Source organism: Molossus molossus, unplaced genomic scaffold (assembly GCF_014108415.1).
Source record: "Molossus molossus isolate mMolMol1 unplaced genomic scaffold, mMolMol1.p scaffold_m16_p_12, whole genome shotgun sequence".
Taxonomy (NCBI): Eukaryota; Metazoa; Chordata; class Mammalia; order Chiroptera; family Molossidae; genus Molossus; species Molossus molossus.
The window spans coordinates 9,050,542-9,057,307 of NW_023425347.1; the positions used below are offsets into that span (position 1 = coordinate 9,050,542).

General features: G+C 41.3%; 1 pseudogene; it reads right to left on the reverse strand.

Moving 5' to 3' along the window:
- Positions 1 to 3,026: 3,026 nt before the first annotated feature.
- LOC118626696 lies at positions 3,027 to 4,048 on the reverse strand (annotated as a pseudogene).
- Between the last annotated feature and the right edge of the window lie 2,718 nt (positions 4,049 to 6,766).

Consider the following 6,766-nt stretch of genomic DNA (forward strand, 5'->3'; position numbering starts at 1 on the left):
ATTATTATTTTATGTCCCCCATACTCTCACATCTGTTTTTCTTTTCTTGGGAAAAATACTTTTGTGAGAAGAATTTTTTTTTCCTAACAATTCTGTGGTGGTAAGAGATTCTCCCAGTGTTTTATAAGTCACATTTCCCCCCTCAGAACAAGTGATGATTTGTCTGGATAACTAAGTCATTATTTAAAGGCATTAGAATGTACCTTACTTTTTAAAAATTGTGCACTTCTTATTTTAAATTTTTATTAGAGATGTGTCTATGGAGATTCTTTGAGGCCTGGGTTGAAGTTGAGGACTTGTTCTTTCCCCCACAACAGTCACTTTGGAACACTACCAATCTGTGAGTACAAGTTGAATTTTCCATTTGGGATTTTTCAGAATATATAGGTAACAGGAATTCAAATCCACACAAAGCTCAACTGATGCTTAACAATTCCCAGGGGATTGTTTTATTTTCACTCTTTCTAATCCTAGGCTTGAGAAAATTAGTTTTGTTGCTGTTCCCTTCAGTGGGGGGTTCACTGCTGGTAAAGTTCTTTGGAGTTCCAGCGTCTTATGAGACTCTTCTTTTCATTCCCCACCTTTGGTGTGCTCTAGGCTTTCCCTTCTGCCCTCTGTACCTAGTGCAGTCATTAAAATATAGGCACAAGGACTCCAGATTTTGTCAAAATACAAAATCTCATGGATTGCAGATTTTGTTAAAATTTTCCGGGATGGATGTTGGTTTTGGCACTTTTGAGTTCCTGGTTTCACTTCATGTTGGAGATTGCAGGGACTGAACCGCAACCGAGGTTTGGAATTGAACCCACATTCTTGACAAGAATAAAACCTGTGACACTTTGATCCGTGGGCTGACACAATAACTGCTGAGCCAAACTGGCCAGGGCTCAAAAAATATTTTAAAAGGTTTCTTATCCAGTATTTGAATTATTTTATATGGGTGAGTTATTCAGGTTATCCAGTCTGCTATACTGATGGAAAAATAGATTTCCCATATATATGTAATTTTCTTTTATAAACTCTCATGTCTTTATGTTGCAGTCATAAATATTTAATGATTAAACTTAAAAAAATCATTGCTTGGGAATTTTCTCTTGAATAGTTCAAAATTTCTTTTAATTTAGTGCTTTCTCTCTCTTAACCCTATAATATAAAGTTGGCCACTAGAAAATGACCCTCTAAACAGCTATGCAGTCAGCCCGATTTGATTAGATGTCATGACAGTGATGTAGCTTAATTTCTTGACGGCATAATCATCTCGAGTTTTTTGCCTCTGGGTTGAAAACTTGAAGATAAAAGGTACTTTATTTTCTTATTTATACATAAAGTGGAGGGAAAAACCATTCTACACGTCTCCTCCTCCTCTTCCTCCTTTTTTCTCCTCCTTCTCCTTATTTCTCTTCTCTCTCTTTTAAAATATTTATTTATTTATTTATTTTGTATTTTTGGTACATGCTCCTAGCAGGAACCAAACCCAGGACTCTCTGGTTCGCAGGTCCACGCTCCAACTGCTGAGCCAAACCGGCCAGGGCTCTCTCATTTTTTGGAAGGCTGCTGTCCCCCAGGTTTTGGGCTAATCATTTTCTCTTTAAAAATTTTTATTTATTTATTTTTAAACTTATCTTTATTGTCTAATGTATCACAGATGTCTCTCCTTCCCCCCACCTCGACCCCCTCCTTCCCTCTACTACTCTCCTCCTGCATTTCCCACACTATTGTCTGTGTCTATTGGTTATGCATATATGCATAGAAGTTCTCTGGTTTCTCTCTTCCCACCCCAACTCCCCCCTTTCCTTTGAGGTTCCTCAGTCTAACAACCAATTTGTACTTATTAATCCCTTCATCTTTTTCACCCAATCCCCCTCACATCTGAAAACCAACAAAGAGTTCTCTGTGTCTATGAGTCTGTTTCTGTTCTGCTCGCTCATTTTGTTTGTAGATTCAATTGTTGATAGATATGTATTTATTGACATTTTATTGTTCATATTTTTTTATCTTCAAGAAGACCCATCAACATTTCATATAATACTGGTTTGGTGGTGATGAACTCCTTTAGCTTTTTCTTGTCTGGGAAACTCTTTATATGGCCATCAATTCTAAATTATAGCTTTGCAGGACAGTGTAATCTTGGTTGTAGGTCCTTGCTTTTCATCACTTTAAGTATTTTTTTTTTGAAGGTGATGACAAGAACATTTATTTAAAAACCTTGTTATATAACTCAGAGGGCTGGTTTGATTAAAGAGCATCTTTTTAATAAAAATTTAGTACTAAATAAAACAAACTTTGTACTTATATTTACTTCAATTTAATTTAACATTAAAATACCATGCTTTTTTTCATTCAGTTGGTTACTTCTTTTAATCTATTAAAATGTTGAACACATACAGAACTGAATTAAGAAGCAACAACTGCCCTATGGAAGAGCTGTAGTTAATACAAAATGTTTTTAAGAATTGAGGATAAGTTTTTAATATTGAAGAGAATGTACATAGAAAGCACTCCAATTCACTCTTAGTTTCTTCAACACCCTACTAAAATTCTTTAGAGGTTATGTCTTTTACAATTTTACATAATTCAAAATGAAAATATGAAAAAAACATGTCAATTTGGCAATCACACTTTTTCATTGGACCTGACTTACTTTGTGCATGTGGCTCACACATTACTTCAGCTCAAGAGGATGGGGTAATTTTGTCTCTAAGCACAAACCTTGAAATGATTAAAAATTTTTTTCATTTCCTCATTTCCCCCATTAACTTACAAGTAAACCAATTATAACTTCTTGAGGAAGGTGGGGGATAAAATGCAGCAGTCTCTTCATGATACCTGGTGCTGAAAATTTCTTGAGGGGAGAAGTGGAGGCAGGTGTCGGAACATTCACAGTTTAATGCAAAAGCACAAATGAATAAAATTCTGTAGCTGCTTTCAGGCAGTTTTGCACATAGAAAAAAAGAAATTTTTAGAAAATAAAATGTTTATTTTGTCTTTCTGGTTGTAGCCAAGCCAGTTGAAATTTAAATCCCAAATTAATCTGATTTGTGGTAGTAAAGGTCCTTAAGTGTTTTTAGCTCCTCAGTAAGTATCTTGTTTTTGTTTTCAAGCACTGCCACTCTGTTTTCTAAACATTTACATATTCTTTCTTCTTTCTACAGCATTCTCATGCTGCTTCCCTGTTCTTCATTAGGCGAAACTCTCTCTTTTGTGCAGCTTCTTCAGCAGGCTGTGTTGGAAGTGCTGGGGAGGAGGCCATAACTCCAGGGGCAATGGTGCTAGTGGGTGCTGTGTGAATCTATACATCTCCAGAGGCAGCATCTTGACACTGATGTTCAGAATTCAAATTCACTGACATCTGCTTTACAATTTTTAAGTACCTTGAACAACAACTTGGTTGCTGGGCACTAAGATCTGCTGTCTATCAGTGGTCTGTGCATTCTGTAGAATGGTAGTACCCGGCTGAGTGGCAGCTGCATTGGTTATGGTTAATGTTTGTAGGCCTTGCACCCCACTGGTACCATTGTTAGCCAGTTGTATTGCTCCTCTCTAGGTAATGGCAATGTACTGTCCGCTGCTAGTTTGGTAAACTAGAGTTGGCACAGTTACAGTGGTGGTGGCAGGTGCTGAAGTCTCCTCTTCAGATTTCTCTTCTTCAATTTTTGGTACTCCTGGTGCATCAGAAGACAAGTCATTCAAAATTTTCCTGTAGGAAGGCCTCCTTGAAAGAATCTCTCTTCGTTTTTGGAAATCAGTTATACTATCCACTGATTCCTGTGAATCTTCACTTTCTGCAGTAGTTGAAATCTGAACTGTCTGGACTTGTGGACACTGAATAAATGATGGCTAGGCCGCCTGAATAACTCCATGGACTTGAACTGTCTGTCCATTGGGCAGCTGTTATGGTGGGAGCAGATGATGTTGCATGAGCTGCTGGCATAGATACCTGGGCTAATGTGGCAATCTGTGGCTGGGCTTGAACTGTCATTTGCTGGTTATCAGTTTCTGTTACAGCTGCATCTCCACCCTGCTGGTTCTCTTCTCCAGATTCCATGGTCATTTATTTACCAGTGGTACTAATTCCTCCATCACTGCTTTCATTAGAGGCCTGGATCTCTTTGGAGTTTTATTCTTTCCCCACGTAGCACACCAGGTCAAACTACATCTCTGCTGCATCACCCAACCACACTCTGCTTCTCCCAGGCACAGGCACCAGCAGCTGATGTGGACCGAGGAGCCATAGCCAGAGAGCCAGCCAGTGATGCCTAGTGCCAGTCATTTTAAGTATTTCTTGCCACTCTCTTCTGGCCTGCAAGGTTTCTTTTGAGAAATCATCTGACAGCCTTATGGGAGCTCTGTTGTAGGTAACTAACTGCTTTTCTCTTACTGCTTTTAAGATTCTCTCTTCGTCTTGAACCTTTTGCATTTTGATGATGATGTGTCTTGGTGTGGACCTCTTTGGGTTCATCTTGTTTGGGACTCTGCTTCCTGGAATTGTATCTCTGTTTCTTTCACCAAGTTAAAGAAGTTTTCTGTCATTGTTTTTCAAATAGGTTTTCAATTTCTTGCCCTCTCTCTTCTCTTTCTGGCACCCCTGTAATGTAAATGTTGGCATGCTTGAAGTTGTCCCACAGGTTCCTTACATTATCATCATTTTTTTTTTAATTCTTTTTTTCCATTTGCTGTTCTGATTAAGTGTTTTTTGCTTTCTTATATTCCAAATCAATGGTTTGTTTCTTGGCATCAGCTACTGTACTACTGATTCCCTGTAAATTATTCTTTATTTTAGTTAGTGCAATCTTTTTTTTTTTTTTTTTTTAATCCTCACCCGAGGACATTTTTCCATTTTTTGTTCAGGTAGAGTGGGAGGGAGAGAGAGGAACAGAGAGAGAGAAACATCGAGTGGTTGCCACCCGCACAACCGACCAGGGCCGGGGACAAACTGCAACCGAGGTACGTGCCCTTAGCGGGAACCGAACCCGGGTCTCTCAGGACCGCAGGCCGACGCTCTAACCGCTGAGCCAAACCGGCCAGGGCAGTTAGTGCAATCTTAATTTCTGACTGGTTCTTTATTATGCTCTTGAGGTTCTCACTAAGTTTCTTGACCTTCTCACAAAGTTCTTAGAAATTCTCAGTAAGTTCATTGAGTGTCCTCATAAGCAGTGTTTTGAACTCTGCATCTGTTAGATTGCTTATCTCTATTTTGTTTAGTTCTTTTCCTGGAGTTTTGTTCTGTTCTTTCATTTGGGACATGTTTTTTGTGTCCTCCTTTTGGCTGCCTCCCTGTGTTTGTTTTTATGTATTAGGTAGAGTTGCTATGTCTCCTAGGCTTCCTAGTAGGTGTTCTGTAGGGTCCGGTGGCACAGCCTCCCTGGTCACCCACTAAGCCCTGAAGCTGCACCCCTCATATAGACCCTTTTGTTGTAATTGAGTCTTGATTGCTGTTTGCATGTCAATGAGAGGGTTTTACTCAGGCTGATCAGGTGCAAGAACTGGCTGTGCCCACTAACCACCGACCTCTGACTACCTTGGATGATCAGCTATGCAGGGGCCCACCACACAGAGCAGGGCTCTGGTACCCACTGAGTCCATTACTTGAGTGTGTTGCTTGTGGAGGTAGTTGGATGATGGTTCTTTGACATGGTCTGAAGCTGTCCACTGGATGTGCTGGTTCTGGGGCAAGGCCAGCCACTGCTTGTGTTCTACCTGGGGCTACCAGGCACAAGCTACAAAGCAATATGCTGATTGCTGCTTCTTGTGTTGGGCTTGGAGGTGCCCAGGCAAAGCCAAGCTGTGAACCAAGGCTGGCTGCTTCTAGTGCCAGGCCTGTGGCCACTTAGCAAGAGGTATGGGGCTTGCTGTGGCCAGATGCTGCTTGTTTGAGAGAATTTAGGAAAATCTGAAGCAGGAGCCAAAACAGGCCAATCCTATGGTAGAGCCACTGGAAACAGCTTGGGTGGGCCCAAAAGTTGGGTGGAGCAGGGCCTCAGGGAATCACTAGGGTGAAGAAAACAATGTGAGCCAGGATGCTCAAGTTCCACAAATGGTGCCCATTTACCAACCCCATGGTGGAAGGGCTCACCAAAGGAACAATGGCCTTACCCAGCACCTCTGTCTGGTAAAAGGCCCTTGCCATGATGCCAAACAACTCAGTTCTTCCCTGTATATCTCTGGTGCCTTTCAAGCTGCCTCCCCTCCACACTGGAGCTCAGAGGGAGTGGGTCTGAGTAAGTCCATGTGTGGGTCATTTAAGAGGAACTGCCTCAGACTCCAGCAGCCTTGGCCTCCCTCAGACTCAGTTCCCGCAGTTTTACAGCCAGAAGTAATGAGGACTTCTCTTCCTGGCACTGGAACCCTGAACTGAGAGCTTGGTGTGGGACAGGGACCCCTCACTACTCAGGGAGGACCTTCACAGCTGAGGTAGCCTCCTGATTTTTATCCACCACATGTGTGTGTGGGACCAGCCCATCTGCGCCTCTGCCCCTCCTACCAGTCTCCATGTAGCTTCTTAAACTTTTTAGTTGTAGGACTTCTATTTAGCTCAATTTCAGGTGGTTCTGAAGGATGTTTGTTCTGTAGTTTAGTTGTAATTTTGATGTGGTTGTGGAAGGAGGTGTTTACCTACACCGCCATCATGACTGGAAGTCCTTGTCTGGTATTTTACTTAGAGGCTATCTATTTTCTTCTTCTCCACCTGACTTCAATCACTCTTTTTGAAAAATCTCCAAAGCTCCCTTGTACCTGCTTTCAGGAATTCAGAGCTGAGACCCCACAG